This window comes from Hordeum vulgare, chromosome 6H (assembly GCF_904849725.1).
Source record: "Hordeum vulgare subsp. vulgare chromosome 6H, MorexV3_pseudomolecules_assembly, whole genome shotgun sequence".
NCBI lineage: Eukaryota > Viridiplantae > Streptophyta > Magnoliopsida > Poales > Poaceae > Hordeum > Hordeum vulgare.
Window position 1 is genome coordinate 361769636 of NC_058523.1, and position 16730 is coordinate 361786365.

The 16730-nt window shown below is 43.3% G+C and overlaps 1 pseudogene; it reads right to left on the reverse strand.

Annotated features, from left to right (window-relative positions):
- Positions 1-2498: 2498 nt before the first annotated feature.
- LOC123405490 lies at positions 2499-4655 on the reverse strand (annotated as a pseudogene).
- Positions 4656-16730: the final 12075 nt, after the last annotated feature.

Sequence of the window (16730 nt, forward strand, 5' to 3'; positions counted from 1 at the left end):
GTTTCGTCAAGAAAAAAAATGAGGGAGGAGCTTTTTCGTGGATTCACCGCCGCCACGAGGCGGAACTTGAGCAGAACCAATCTACAGCTCCGGCAGGACGATCCTGCCAGTGAAACTTCCCTCCCGAAGGGGGAAATCGTCGCCATCGTCAGCACCAACACTCCTCTCATCGGAGGGGACTCATCACCATCAACATCTTCATCAGCACCATCTCATCTCCAAACCCTAATTCATCTCTTGTAACCAATCTCCGTCTCGCGACTCCGATTGGTAATTGTAAGGTTGCTAGTAGTGTTAATTACTCTTTGTAGTTGATGCTAGTTGGATTACTTGTTGGAATATTATATGTTTAGATCCTTGATGCTACTCATTACCTCTGTGGTCATGAATATGATTATGCTTTGTGAGTAGTCACTTTTGTTCTTGAGGACATGGGATAAGTCATGCTATAAGTAGTCATGTGAATTTGGTATACGTTTGGTAATTTGATATGTTGTATGTTGTTTTTCCTCTAGTGGTGTTATGTGAACGTCGACTACATAACACTTCACCATTATTTGGGCCTAGAGGAAGGCGTTGGGAAGTAGTAAGTAGATGATGGGTTGCTAGAGTGACAGAAGCTTAAACCCTAGTTTATGCGTTACTTCGTAAGGGGCTGATTTGGATCCACTAGTTTAATGCAATGGTTAGACTTTGTCTTAATTCTTCTTTCGTAGTTGTGGATGCTTGCGGGAGGGGTTAATCATAAGTGGGATGCTTGTCCAAGTAAGGGCAGTACCCAAGCGCCGGTCCACCCACATATCAAACTATCAAAGTAACGAACGCGAATCATATGAACATGATGAAAACTAGCATGACAGAAATTCCCGTGTGTCATCGGGAGCGTTTTGCCTCCTATAAGACTTTGTCCAGGCTTGTCCCTTGCTACAAAAGCGATTGGGCCACTTTTCTGCACCGTTGCTACTTTTGTTACTTATTGCTTGCTACGAATCATCTCACCACGCAATCACTTGTTACTGATAATTTCAGTGCTTGCAGAATTTACCTTGCTGAAAACCACTTGTCAGATCCTTCTGCTCCTCCTTGGGTTCGACATTCTTACTTATCGAAAGGACTATGATTGATCCCCTATACTTGTGGGTCATCAATCACGAGCCCCCTAGGCGCGCCCTAGGGGGGGGGGCGCCTACCAGGCTCGTGGGCCCCCCGTGGCTCCTCTGTCCTACCTCTTTCGCCTATAAATTCCCAAAAATCCCGAAACCAAAGAAGAGAGCCACAAAAATACTTTTTCGCTGCCGCAAGCTTCTGTCTCCACAATATCCCATCTGGGGACCGTTCTGGTGCCCTGTCGAAGGGGGATTCGGACATGGAGGGCTTCTTCATCAACACCATTGCCTCTCCGATGATGCGTGAGTAGTTCAACACAGACCTTTGGGTCCATAGCTAGTAGCTAGATGGCTTCTTCTCTCTCTTGGATCTTCAATACAAAGTTCTCCATGATCTTCATGGAGATCTATCCCATGTTACTTTCTTTTGCGGTGTGTTTGTCGAGATCCGATGAATTGTGGATTTATGATCAGATTATCTATGAATATTATTTGAGTCTCCTTGGATTTCTTATATGCATGATTTCGTATCCTTGTAATTCTCTTCGAGTTATGGGTTTCGTTTGGCCAACTTGATCTATAATTCTTGCAATGGGAGAAGTGCTTGGTTTTGGGTTCATACCGTCGGTGTCCTCACCTAGTGACAGTGGGGGTAGCGAGGCACGCATCGTGTTGTTGCCATCAAGGGTAAAAAGATGGGGTTTATATCATATTGCATGAATTTAGCCCTCTACATCATGTCATCTTGCTTAAGGCGTTACTCCGTTTGTTATGAACTTAATACACTAGATGCATGCTGGATAGCGGTCGATGTGTGGAGTAATAGTAGTAGACTAGTTAGCATGCACGTGCAACGCACGACTAACCGAATAATTTATAAATTGTTTTTTATATTATAATTTTAGTACATATATATAAATTGCTTTTTAGCATAAACATTTTTGAGCTGCAAGCCACTAATGATGTTGAGAAAAAGGTTGAGAAACTGGAGAAAACGGTTGAGAAATTATATTTGGGTCATTCTAGCTTCCTGCGTACCAAATCCTTTGTAACATTGTCAGTTGTCTCAACGCCAACAGCAATTCAGTGTCATCTTGGTTTCCAAATTGAAATCTACAGAATCAGATCATGTATAGATCATACCATCATTGTATTGGATTTGTTTCATTTTAGATATCACCTTTACACACCTTGGGATTTTCCTTTTGACTTCATGACACCATCACTTTGGACAACCCTTTGTGGGGCAAAAATTGTTGGGACGTAGAAATTTGGCACCTCAAAGGGCATTATGATGAAGTTTTAAATGCTCCACCATTCAAGACATGCAACTGAATGACTGCTAGTACAAAACAAAACTAAGGGGTCATGAACCAGACTCTAGTTTTGCTGTCACCAAAAATCTCCACAGCTGCAGTGTCCATTCTTGAAATGGTGAAACCTGTTGGCATCTCTGACGATTATATCCCTTCTCCTTACTAAGCTCACGTACTTGATAACAGTATGGCAATCTCCACACACACGGAGATTCTTTGTAACAAAAATGTCCTTATCTTCGCTAAGAGTGAGGATACCGAAAGCTATTGCCAGCTTTTCGCTGTGATAAAGAAGTGCCTTCTCCTTTTCCTATTCCTCAAGATCTTGCAGAACAAAACTGGTATCAGCCTGGTAACCCAGTTTATTAATATCTACCAGGATGCTATGCAGCTCTTGGTATATCTCAGGTGACCGTGGATGAGATCTGTTCCCGCCAATAAATGCATGTAGGGAGCCATTTATCTCGATCCAACTATAGACAGGGCTCTTCTTGAACCCCTTCTCCTTCTGTATTATTCAAACTTCTGCTGCTGCATCGAACCTCCCAGCAGCGCTGAATATGTTGGACAGCAGAACAAAGTTGCCAGTCCCCTCAGGTCCTAGTTTCTGGATCACCCTAACCACTTGCTTTCCAAAATCGATGTTTTTATGAACCCGGCAAGCTACAAGCAGAGCTCCCCATACACGAATGTGTGCTTTCATTGGCATAATCTGGATAAACTGATAGGCTTCATCGAGGAAACCCCCCTGGCCAAAAGATCAACCATTGTGATATAGTGCTCCATCCTTGGAGTTATACCATACTTCTGCGCCATCCTGTGAAACCAGCGTTTCCCTTCAGTCACGAGCCCAGAATGGCTGCACGCCGAAATTAGGCAGATGAATGTTACGCCATCGGGCTCACAAGCATGATTCTTGATGTCTAAGAACATCGCAGTGGCTTCTTTTCCGAGCCAACGGATTCCATATCCTGCTATCATAGTATTCCATGACACGATATCCCTAGACGACATCGCATCAAAAATCTGCCTAGAGAAAGCAATCCTTCCACACTTTGCATACATGTCAATCAAGGCATTACAGATAGAGGTTTCTGGTGCCATTCCACGAACTATGACATAACCATGGCTGCACTTGCCATGCTGCAAAGACGCCAGGTGTGCACAAGCTGGGATGAGTGACACCATTGTGGCAACATCCGGCTCTACATTACAGACCTGCATCTTCCTGAAGACAAGAAAAGATGCATCCGCCATGCCATTCTGCACATACCCTGACACAAGCGCACTGTAAGAGACCGTGTCCTTGGCGGCCATATCATTAAAAAGTGCGGTAGCTTCGTCGACCAACCTAGCCTTAGCATACATCAAGAGGAGTGAGTTCCCTGCGGTCAGGTCAGATTGCAGCCCAAATTTCGCAAGCAAGACATGCAGCTGTTTACCAATGTGGACATTAGCCAGGCTGGCGCAGGCTCTAAGAGAGCTGGCGACAGAGGTCGGAGAAAGGAAGCCTAGTCCTTGCGCCAGCATGTCCTTGAACAGAATAAAGGCCTCCAGCATTCTGCCGCACACCACAAAGCCTCCGATGATGGCGCTCCAAGTAACATCGTTCCTAATGGCCATGGCCTCGAAGACCCTCTGAGCACACAACAAGTTCCCGCACTTTGCGTACATGTCCAGCAGTGCGGTGCCGACGAGCACCCCATCCTTGTCGTGGAGAGAGGCGTGGACTCTGTAGGCATGCACAGACTTCCCTTGGCGGAGCGCGCTCTGCTCGGCGAGCAGAGGAAGGAGCACGACGAGGGTGGAGGAGTTAGGCCTGCGGCAGGCGCGACCCTCCTGCATGTGGAGGAGGCACACCAGCGCATGTTCGTACATGCCGTGGAGCGCGCAACCGGCGACCATGGCATTCCAGGCGACGGCGCCCTGGCGGGCATGGCGTGGAAGAGGGCGTTGGTAGGGCGGAAGCGCGCGCACTTCATGTAGAGGTCGATGAGGGCGGTGGATACGAAGAGGTCATCGTGGAGGCTAGCGTAGGCGGTGTGGCGGTGGATGGCGCGGCCTGCGCGCAGGTCGAGCAACGCGGAGCAGGCCTTGAGGACTAAGGGGAAGGTGTACTTGTTGGGCGGGATGCGGCCGTCGCGCAGCATGGCGGCGTAGAGCGTGACCGCGCCGGCGGCGTGGGCGGGGCCCCGCCAGAGTATTCCTGGATGAGCGCGTTGTAGGCACACATAGATGTATTTTGGAGTGTGATTACATGCTGCAGGATGGGTGGTGGAGGTGAAGCACCGTCAGTCATGAGAATTTGCTATGTGCACAAATAGATGTATTAGGTAAATGCTGGCCGTTGGATTATGATTTGTGGAACTAATTGTGTGGTGTTGATTGCTTCGTGTATTTTGTTGTACCAATTGCTGGGTGCACATAAGAAAGTTCTCGTTTGCTTGTTTCATAGTAGTATAGATGCAGAAAGTATCGGTCTACTTGTCTCGGACGTAATGCCTATATGTATGATCATTGCCTTAGATATCGTCATGACTTTGCGCGATTCTATCAATTGCTCGACAGTAATTCCTTCACACACCGTAATACTTGCTATCATGAGAGAAGCCTTTAGTGAACACTATAGCCCCGGGGTCTATTTTACACATCATATATTCAGATCTACATACAAAAATACCAAAAATACTTTGCTGCACTTTTATTTCTTTTTACCTTTTATCACCTTCAGATCTCACCTTGCAAGTAATCGTGAAGGGATTGACGACCCCTTTATCGCATTGGGTTCATTGGTGCCTCATCTTGATACTCCTACTGGATTGATACCTTGGTTCTCAAACTGAGGGAAATACTTATCTCTACTTTGCTGCATCACCCTTTCCTCTTCAAGGGAAAAACCAACACAAGCCTAAGAAGTAGCAGGAGTTAACAAAGCTTTGTGAGGAGATGGCTAAGGTGCAGCCGGAGATTGACGTCGAGAACACCCGGATGGCAGAGCTGCAGGCTCGTATCAATAATGAGTTGGAGCGTTTGAAAGCTGAGGCTTGGCAATTGGAACGTCGTCAAAACGCTTCCGACACAGTGCACTAGAGGAGACATCACACTCGGTTTCCGATTGATCTTGACCCGACTCGTTTGTTCGACAACCCACACACACCGGGGGGTGGAGCGGGACCCCCCTCGACAAACAGATTGTCAGGTCGAGCCGTCTCAGGCTCTGATACATCTCCAACATATCTATATTTTTGATTGTTCCATGCTATTATAGTATCTGTTTTGGATGTTTTATATGCATTAATTTGTTATTTTATATTATTTTTGGGACCAACCTATTAATCTCGAGCCTAGTGTCAGTTTATGTTTTTTCCATGTTTTTGATATTGCACATAAGGAATATTAAACGAAGTCCAAACGAAATAAAATCTCCGGAATGATTTTTCTTGGACCATAAGAAACCTACCAGGCTTGGAGAAGGGGGCAGGAGACCTGCCGGGAGACGACAAGCCAGTAGGGCGCGCCCTAGGGGGAGCGCCCCGTGGCTTGTGGGGCCACTGCAGGTCTCCTAACTGTAATGTTCGTCCTATAAATACCCAAATATTCCCCCAATACCAGAACGAGACCAAAAAATAGTTTTCTGCCACTGGGAGCCTCTGTTCCCGTGAGATCCAATCTTGGAACCTTTTCCGGTAATCTTTCGGAGGGGGAATCGATCATGGAGGGAATCTATATCAACTCCATTGCCCCTCTGATGATGCATGAATAGTTCACCACAGACCTATGGGTCCATAGCTAGTAGCTAGATGGCTTCTTCTCTCTCTCTTTGTTCTTCAATACCATGTTCTTCATGATCTTCCTAGAGATCTATCCTATGTACTACTCTTTTGCAGTGTGTTTTTTGTGATCCAATGAATTGTGGTTTATGTTCAGATTATCTATGAATATTATTTGAATCTTCTCTGAATTCTTATATGCATGATTTCATATCTTAGAAAGTCTCTTCGAGTCATTGGTTTTGTTTGGCCAACTAGATTGGTAATTCTTGCAATGGTAGAAGTGCTTAGTGTTGGGTTCAATCTTGCGGTGTCCTCACCCAGTGACAAAGTAGGGGTAGTGAGGCACGTATTGCATTGTTTCCATCAAGGATAAAAATATTGGATTTTCATCGTATTGCTTGAGTTTATCCCTCCACATCATGTCATCTTACCTAATGCGTTAGTCTGCTCTTCATGAACTTAGTACTCTAGATGCAGGCAGGAATCGGTCGATGTATGGAGTAATAGTAGTAGATGCAGAATTGTTTTCGTATACTTGACACGGACGTGATGCCTATATGCATAATCATTGCCTTGGATATCTTCATAATTATTCCCTTTTCTATCAATTTCTCAATAGTAATTTGCTCACCCACCGTATTATTTTCCTTTAAGAGAGAAGCCTCTAGTGAAACCTTTGGCCCCCGGGTCTATTTTCCGTATTATACTTTCAGATCTATAAACCAAAAATACCAAAAATATATTGCTATTATTTATGTACTTTTGTTTTACTTTTAGTTCTAGCAATCTTTTCTATCTATCTCTGTCAGATCTCATCCTTACAAATAACTGTGAAGGGATTGACAACACCTTTTTATTGTTGGGTGCAAGTGTTTGATTGTTTGTGTGGGTGCTAAGATTTGGGCCTTGCTTCTTCCTCCTACTGGATTAATACCTTGGTTCTCAACAAACTGAGGGAAATACTTATCTACTTTGCTGCATCACCGTTTCCTCTTTAAGGGAAACCAACAGAAGCTCAAGAAGTAGCAAGAAGGATTTCTCATGCCGTTGCCGGGGAGGATACATAGCAAGATCAAGCCTACCAAGTACCCGTCACAAACTCATCTCTTGCATTTACTTTATTTGCCATTTTCCTCTCGTTTTCCTCTCTCCCACTTCTAAAACTATTTTCAGAAAATACCAAAAAGGTTTGCCTTTTTATTCGCCTTTTTCATTTGCCTCTCTCCTTCTGGATCTCTTACTTGTTTCTGTGACTAGCATTACCACTTCCCCTTTGTCATCATATTTTGAAGTTTTATACTTCAAACAAAAACAAAGGGAAATTTGGAAATATGCCTCGTATAGGCTAATGGAATCTTATCGTATCTGCAACCTAAAAGTAGATGCAAAGATTTTGCTTAGAAATTTATACATTGGATTGGCTTTACATCATAGAGAACTCTTAGATTTCGCCTCAAAAGGGAATTTTATTGAATTAAATGCAAATGTTGCTTATGAAGTTTTCGAGGAGATTTTGGGAGTTCCTCCACAAAAAACGGGGTTTAATCTCTCAGAAGAAGGAGTTCAAATTCTCGACAAATTGAGTGACTTACATAAGCAATTAGTGGAGTTATAACTATATCACGAACCCCTTAAACATATTAGTGGAAGCCTCATCCGCTTGAATACTTTGATTACCCTTTGCAATAAGTGTTTGGATATTTTGGACAATAAGATGGTCTCTTCCCCTACAAACCTAGGGAAGAGGAAAGAGCCCCCTGGATTTGAGAAGTCCCTCGCAAAAATTGTCAGTACCAAAGATGACAATACCTAGATCTATTGCATTATGCCTAGCTAGGGCTTTAAACAATAGTGCTTGTTGGGCGACAACCCAATTTTATTTTTATCCTTTTGTTTTTGCTTTTGTTTTTAGTGCTTTTACACATTATTACCTCTGTAATAATTGTGTTTTCTTGTTTCAATTAGTGTTTGAGCCAAGTAAGACCTTTGGGATTGTCTAAGGTGTTTGGTACTTGATTTTGCTAAAAACAGAAACTTTCGCTCTTAGTCCAGGAATTTTATAAAAAACAAATTGAGTGTAAATCAGTAGGAAAGGCTCCTACTACATGTATATATAAAAACCAACTTCTTACATGTACACAAGTGGGTAGGGTGGTGTGAGTGGAGAGGATGGGGGTGGAGGAGGTTACAACTTAGGGAGGGTCAACTAGAGGTGCAACAATGTTATCTATGAGTTGTACCTTGCTAGCAAGCACCCTAAACCTAAGGTTGGGAAAGTCTTTTACGAATTAATGTCTCTAAGATTTTGTAAATTCACTAGAACATGATTTTCATCTGAAATTTTACACAAGATTGATATACAAATTTCCCTGATTGTCCTAATTTTTCAGAATTTTTGGAGTTACAGAAGTATTCGAAGTATACCAATTGCTACAGACTGTTCCGTTTTTAACAGACTCTGTTTACTTTGTGTTGTTTGCTTATTTTGATGAATATATGGGTTGTATCTGGGGGTATGAACCATGGAGAAGTTAGAATATAGTAAATATTACACAAATATAAATAAAGAATGAGTTCACAATAGTACCTAAAGTGGTGATTTATTTTTCTTATACTAACGGATCTCATGAGTTTTCTGTTGAGTTTTGTGTTGTGAAGTTCTCAAGTTTTGGGTAAATATTTGATGGACTATGCAATAAGGAGTGGCAAGAGCCTAAGCTTGGGGGTTCCCAAGGCACCCCAAGCCACATTCAAGGATACCAAAGAGCCTAAGCTTGGGGATGCCCCGAAAGGCATCCCCTCTTTCGTCTTCAATCCATTGGTAAATTTACTTGAGGCTATATTTTATTCACCACATGATATGTATTTTGCTTGGAGCGTCTTGTATGATATGATTCTTTACTTTTCAGTTTTCCACAATAGTCCTTGATGCACAGATCTCTTTAGAGAGACAAGCTGAAACGTGAATTTATTAGAATACTCTATGTGCTTCACTTATATCTTTTGATCTAGGCAATGTTTCTCTAGTGCGTCACTTATATCTTTTAGACGACGACGGTGTTTTATTTTATAGAAATCACTAAACTCTCATACCTCACTTATATTATTTTGAGAGTCTTTTAAACAACATGGTAATTGGTTTAGGTTATGAATTTAGTCCTCATATAATGGGCATCCAAGAGGGATATAGTAAAAACTTTCATATTAAGTGCATTGAATATGATGAGAAGTTTGATTCCTTGCATATAGTTTTGAGATATGAAGATGGTAATATTATATTCATGCTTGTAAGTAATTGTGAATTGGAAGAAATACTTGTGTTAATGCTTGTGATTCCCGTATCGTGCACCTATGGTGAACCGTTATGTGATGAAGTCGGAGCATGATTTGTTTAATGATTGTCAACCTTTGTGTGGAGGTCGGGATCGTGTGATGGTTAACTCCTACCAACCCTTCCCCTAGTAGAGTGCATGTAATACTTTTCTTTGATAACTAATAGGCTTTTGAAATAAATATGTGAGTTCTTTATGACTAATGTTGGGTTCATGGATTATACGCACTCTCACCCTTCCACCTTTGCTAGCCTCACTAGTACTGCGGACCTTTCGCCGGTACATTAAACCCACCTTCCTGAAAATAGCACCATATACTTTCCTCAAAACAACCACCATATCTACCTATTATGGCATTTTCATAACCATTCCGAGATATATTGCCATGCAACATCACCGTCCTGTTTTTTTATGACACGCACCATCACTTCCATATTGCTTATAGAGTCATATTTTGTTCTAGATATCGAGTTGTAATCTTTGAGTTTTAAGTAAATAAAAGTGTGATGATTTGCATTATTAGAGCATTGTCCCATGTTATAAAAGGATGATAGAAGCTATGATTCCCTCACAAGTTGGGATGAGTCTCCGGAGTTAAAAAAATAAAAGAGGCAAGCGAAGCCCGCAAAAAAAGAGGCAAGAGATGCCCACCAAAATAAAGGGGAAAAATATACAAAAACATGAGAGAAAGGGAGAAGGGACAATGCTACTATCTATTTTCCAGACTTGTGCTTCAAAGTAACACCATGTTCTTCATAGAGAGTCTCCTATTTTGTCACTTTCATATAACTAGTGGAATTTCATCTTTTGCACAACCACTTAGTTTTCTTTTTGAGCTTTCATACACTTATAGCTCTAGTGCATTTGTTGCATGGCAATCCCTACCCACTCACAATGATATCTATTTATGGGCTTCTCCATAGCCCGTTGATACGCCTAGTTGATGTGAGACTATCTTCCCCTCTTGTTTTTTTGCAACCTCCACCATATTCTATTTCACCTAAGTGATATATCCATGGCTCACTCTCATGTATTGCGTGAGAGTTGAAAAGGTTTGAGAACATAAAAAGTGTGAAACAATTGCTTGACTTTCATCGGGGTTGTGCATGATTTAGAAATTTTGTGTGGGGAAGATGGAGCATAGAGAGACCATGTGATTTTGTAGGGATAACTTTCTAAGACCATGTTATTTCGAAAGCACACAATTGTCTTGTTAGTATGCTTGATGTATTATTGTTTTATGTGAATGCTAGACTTTTGTTTTGAATATTATGGATCTAAATATTCATGCCACAATAAAGAATACTACATGGATAAATATGTTTGGTAGCATTCCACATCACAAATTCTGTTTTTATCATTTACCTACTCAAACACGAGCAGAAATTAAGCTTGGGGATGCTTGATACGTCTCCCATGTATCTATAATTTTTTATTGTTCCATGCTATTATATTATCTGTTTTGGATGTTTTATATGCATTAATTTTGCTATTTTATATTATTTTTGGGACTAACCTATTAATCTAGTGCCTAGTGCTAGTTTCTGTTTTTTCCATATTTTTGAGTATTGCAGATAAGGAATATTAAACGAAGTCCAAACGGAATAAAATATCCGGAATGATTTTTCTTGGACAAGAAGAAACCTGCGAGACTTGGAGAACTCGGTAGGAGACCTGACGAGAGACGACAAGCATGCATGGCGTGCCCTAGGGGGGCACCCCTGGCTTGTTCCCCCTGCAGGTCTCCTAACACTAATCTTCATCCTATAAATTCCCAAATATTGCCCAATACTAGAACGAGACCAAAAAATACTTTTCCACCGTCGGGAGGCTTTGTTCCCGTGAGATCCAATCTGGGAGCCTTTTCTGGTAATCTGTCGGAGGGGGAATCGATCACGGAGGGCATCTACATCAACTCCATTGCCCCTATGATGATGCGTGAGTAGTTCACCATAGACCTACGGGTCCATAGCTAGTAGCTAGATGGCTTCTTCTCTCTCTTTGTTCTTCAATACCATGTTCTTCATGATCTTCATGGAGATCTATCCGATGTAATACTTTTTTGCGGTGTGTTTATCGAGATCACATGAATTGTGGGTTTATGTTCAGATTATCTATGAATATTATTTGAATCTTCTCTGAATTCTTATATGCATGATTTCATATATTAGCAAGTCTCTTCTAGTTATTGGTTTGGTTTGGCCAACTAGATTGGTAATTCTTGAAATGGGAGAAGTGCTTAGTTTTGGGTTCCATCTTGCGGTGTCCTCACCCAGTGAAAAAGTAGGGGTAGGGAGGCACGTATTGAAATTGTTGCCATCGAGGATAAAAAGATGGGGTTTCATCATGTTGATTGAGTTTATCCCTGTACATCATGTCATCTTACCTAGTACGTTACTCTCTTCTTCATGAACTTAATACTATAGATGGAGGAAGGAGTCGGTCGATCTGTGGAGTTCTAGTAATAGATGTAGAATCGTTTCGGTCTACTTGACACGGACGTGATGCCTATATGCATAATCATTGCCGTGGATATCTTCATAATTATTCGCTTTTCTATCAATTGGTCGACAGTAATTTGTTCACCCACCGTATTACTTTCCTTCATGAGGAAGCCTCTAGTGAAATCTATAGCCCCCACGTCTATTTTCCGTATTATACTTTCAAGCCTATAAACCAAAAATACCAAAAATATATTGCTGTTATTTATTAATTTTGTTTTACTTTTAGTTCTAGCAATCTTTTATATCTATCTCTATCGGATCTCATCCTTGCAAATAACTGTGAAGGGATTGACAACCCCTTTTTAGCGTTGGGTGCAAGTGTTTGATTGATAGTGTAGGTGCTATGATTCGAGCCTTGCTTGTTCCTCCTACTGGATTGATACCTTGGTTCTCAACAAACTAAGGGAAATACTTATCTACTTTGCTGCATCACCCTTTCCTCTTCAAGGGAAAACCAATGCAAGCTCAAGGAGTAGCAACCTCCACCGACGCGGTCACCAAATCAGCGGTTCCAGATGCTGCAGGGTCATTTCTCCAACCCTATTGATAATGTGTTGGCTTCCACACGTAACCTGGAATCGGTCCCCATCCATGGAAACAACCGGGTCGAGGTGGAAGCTAGGAACGCGATCGAGATGCTCAAGACTGCGGTGGTTCAACACTTGCAGTTTTCTTAAAGCCGTGATCGGTTACACTCCATGCCGCATGCGACATGCAAGTCGCACCAAGATTTGCCATGAGGAGTCTCCAGGAATTTCCAGCAGCGTCCTTCGGCAGCAACCTCAAGTTAACCTGTCCGTGCCTCGTATATAGAATGACCATGCGTTCGTAAATGCAGCCCGAGCCGTCCGTCAGGCAGAAGCAGAAGCGACGGTAGCATTGGCGGCTCAAGTGGTTCCGACTTAAGCTCAGCCAACGCCCACACACGGTGAGTCAAGTGGTAGGACCGTTGGGGTCCCCTGTTTATCTTTGGATTTTTGAAGTGAGCACATTCCAAAAGACTTCAAAGCCCCTCGCAAGGTCCCTAACTATACAACAGATCTCGAGCCGAACGCGTGGATTGGGAGTTACGAGCTCGCTATCAACATGCTTGATGCTAGTGATGCAGTGTGTGTGAAATACCTTACGATGATGTTCGAAGGGGCGGCTCAAACATGGTTGAAAACCTACCGCCCAATTCTATCAACACTTGGGAAGAGTTGAATGAGCGGTTTATCCAAATTTTCCAAAGAACCTGCAAACTCCCAATGACAATTGTGGATCTGCAACACTGCATTGAACACAGCGACGAGTAGGTTCACCACTGGAAATGCAAGGTTGCGGAAATTATTCATTCATCAGATGGCATCACGTCGGCTCAAGACGTGCTGATTTTGAAGAAGAATTGCCATTGTAACCGCTGGTCTTAAAGCTTGGTCGCTTGAAATAAAAGGTGCCAGACATGGGCGAGTTAATGGAAACCCTCACCAGGTACGCCAATTCATATGGCTCGAAGGATGCCGACTCAGATGAGGACAAAGCCAGCGAGAGTAACAAAGGAGACAATGCCAAGGGTCATTATCAAAACTAGGGGCGTGATGGGAACTCGAGAGGTCAAAGAAAGAGAACGGAGTAAGATGGCGGGTCAGATTTGGTTGCTAACACAAATACTGGGTTCAAAAACTAGCGTCATAACACTCGCCCTAGACGAAGCTTTATTGGGAGAAAACCGTGCAATTACGAGGAGATTCTTAAGGAACCTTGCCCTAAGCATAGCACCCCAGATACCTCGTCTACTCATTCTTGGGAATATTGCTATGTGATGCAGGAATTTCGTCTCCAGGCTTCTAGGGATAACCAAGGAGGTAATGGTGGTGGACACGCGGGTCACATGGGGGCTCATCTGGCGGTTTCCCTGGATCCAGTTCTCATGGACAGGGCGGCTCAAGCAATGTCAATGGACATTAGTCTGGCCAAAATAACCAGCAGCATAATAACCAGCGACGATTCCAGAGCAACCCCTAGCAGCTGAACAATGGCTAGTACCACATTTTCACCACCAACACTTGCAAGCGAGATAAAAAGGTCAAGCAGAGAGCCTTTAATATGGCCAATCCGGTGGTTCCCAGATATCTCAATTGGTCAGAGCAGCCCATCACTTGGAGTAGGGATGATCACCCGCCTCGGATTGATAACCTAGACGATTTAGCTCTCGTGGTGGCGCCTCAGGTTGGGGGATGCACCCTCACAAATATTCCCATGGATGGAGGAAGCAGTATTAATATCTTATATTACGATACTTTCCGGTGAATGAATTTTTTGGGGATGACCTGATGCCATTTCTTTCACAACTAGCCTAGCTTTTAACTCGTGCGATGATAGTTTTTCATGGCATAGTCCGACGCAAGTTGGCATACCCAGTTGGGAGGTTTAAATTAAACGTCGCTTTTGGGGAAACATCCAATTAGAGGAGCGAGGCTGTGATGTTTGAGGTGGTCAAAATCAAGAGCCCTTATCATGCCTTATTTGGGCGGCCGGCTTACGCTCGAATCATGGCCCGTCCATGCTATGTATATCTCAAGCTTAAAATGTCGGGTCTCAAGGGCACCATTTCTGTAAACCGGAATCGGAAGATAGCCCGGGAGTGTGAAGAAAGAGATGCTGCTTATGCTAAATCGGCATGTGCGACTAAGAAGTTGGAATTCCACAAGGCCAATGTTGACCCGACCGACATGAGCCCTCTCAAGAATCCCACTATCGATCTTGAGCCACCTCTCAAATTCAAGCCTGTGGACGATACCATGCAAGTCGACTTCACCCGGGCTACTCTCCTAAGCAATTCATTATTGGGATCGACTTAGATCACAAATAGGAAAGAGCACTCGTTGAATTCATCTGTGAGAATTCGGACACCTTTGCATGGAAGCCATCTGATATGCGTGGAGTACCGAGATAGTTCACTGAGCACCATCTTAAGTTGGATCCGAAGATGAAACCCATACGACAATACCTCCTTCATTTTAACTTGGAGAGACGCAAGCTCATTGGGGAAGTCACCCGACTCCTAGCTCCCAGGTTCATCGTTGAAGTTTTTCATGCGGAGTGGCTGGCTAACGCGATGCTCGTTTTAAATAAGAATGGCACCTTCCACATGTGTATGGACTACGCCGACCTCAACAAAGCTTGTCCAAAGGAACCTTTTGCTCTTCTCGTATCGATGAAATTATTGATTCAACTGCGGGTTGTGAGCGCTTGTGTTTCCTGGATGCATATTCAGGTTACCACTAGATCAATATGCCTAAGGAGGATTAGGAGAAGACGGCTTTCATAACCCCTTTTGGTGCTTTCTGCTACGTTTCTATGCCTTTTGGGCCTAAGAGCGTGGGGCAACTTACCAACGCTGCATCCAGAATTGTCTGCATAACTAGATTCGGCGCAACGCTCACGCTTATGTTGATGATATCGTGGTGAAATCCCAGAAGAAGGAAACACTCTTGGAGGACCTCAGGGAGACGTTTGATAATCTTCGAGTCTAGTAGATGAAACTTAACCCGACTAAGTGTGTTTTCGGTGTTCCTACAGGCAAGTTATTACGCTTCCTCGTGTCTGAGCAAAGCATCGAGGCTAACCCAGACAAGATCAAGGCGATAACTTTGCTTGGTAAGCCGGCCAACATCAACAAGGTACATCGCATGGCGGGTCACATCGCGGCGTTAAGACACTTCATAAGCCGCCTTGGTGAAAAGGCTATTCCTCTTTACGAGTTGCTCAAAAAGACGGATAATTTCATTTGGACATATGCAGCTAATGAAGCCTTTGAAGCTCTCAAAAAGCAGCTTGATGAGCCGCCCGTTTTAGCTGCCCCGATGGACAAGGAGCCTATGCTCCTCTACATCGATGCTAATTCTAAATCAGTGAGTGTGGTCGTAGTTGTCGAGCGCAAGGAAGCGGGGAAGGAGTGTCCGGTTCAGTGGCCAGTGTATTTTGTCAACGAGGTGCTAACCTTGTCCAAACAATGATACCCACATTGGCAGAAGCTGGTCTTTGGAATTTTCATGGCGAGCTAGAAGTTGAAGCACTACTTTCAGGAACATCCAATCACAATGGTCAGCTCAACACCAATTGGAGACATCATACAGAATCGAGAGGCTACTTCTTGCATTGCTAAGTGGGCGATTGAACTTGGTCCTCATCATGTGAAGTACATGTCTCGTACGGCCGTAAAGTCGCAAGAACTGGTGGATTTCGTCAACGACTGGACTGAGCGTCTGGTTCCGTAAGATAGGCCAGACAACATGTACTGGACTATACACTTCGACGGATCCAGGCAATTGGAAGGCTTGCGGGCTAGTGTAGTTTTCTCTTCTCCACGAGGTGAAAAGTTCTGTTATGTTCTGCAATTCATGTTCCCCTATACTAACAATGCAGCTAAGTATGAGGCTCTCTGACATGGTCTCAGAATAGCTAAGGAGATAAACTTTAGCCAGGTCAGATGCATAGGCAACTTAGATTTGGTGGCTCAACAAGTCTCCGGGACTTTAGATTCAAGAAACCCCCTAATGGCGGCTTATAGACGTGCAATATCTGAAGTGGCGGGTCACTTCCATGGTTATCAGGTTTATCACATTGATCGCGGGCATAATGATGCTGCTAATGCATTGTCAAGACTCGGATCTCAATGCAAGACGGTTTCTCCCAATGTATTCCTGGATGTTCTCCA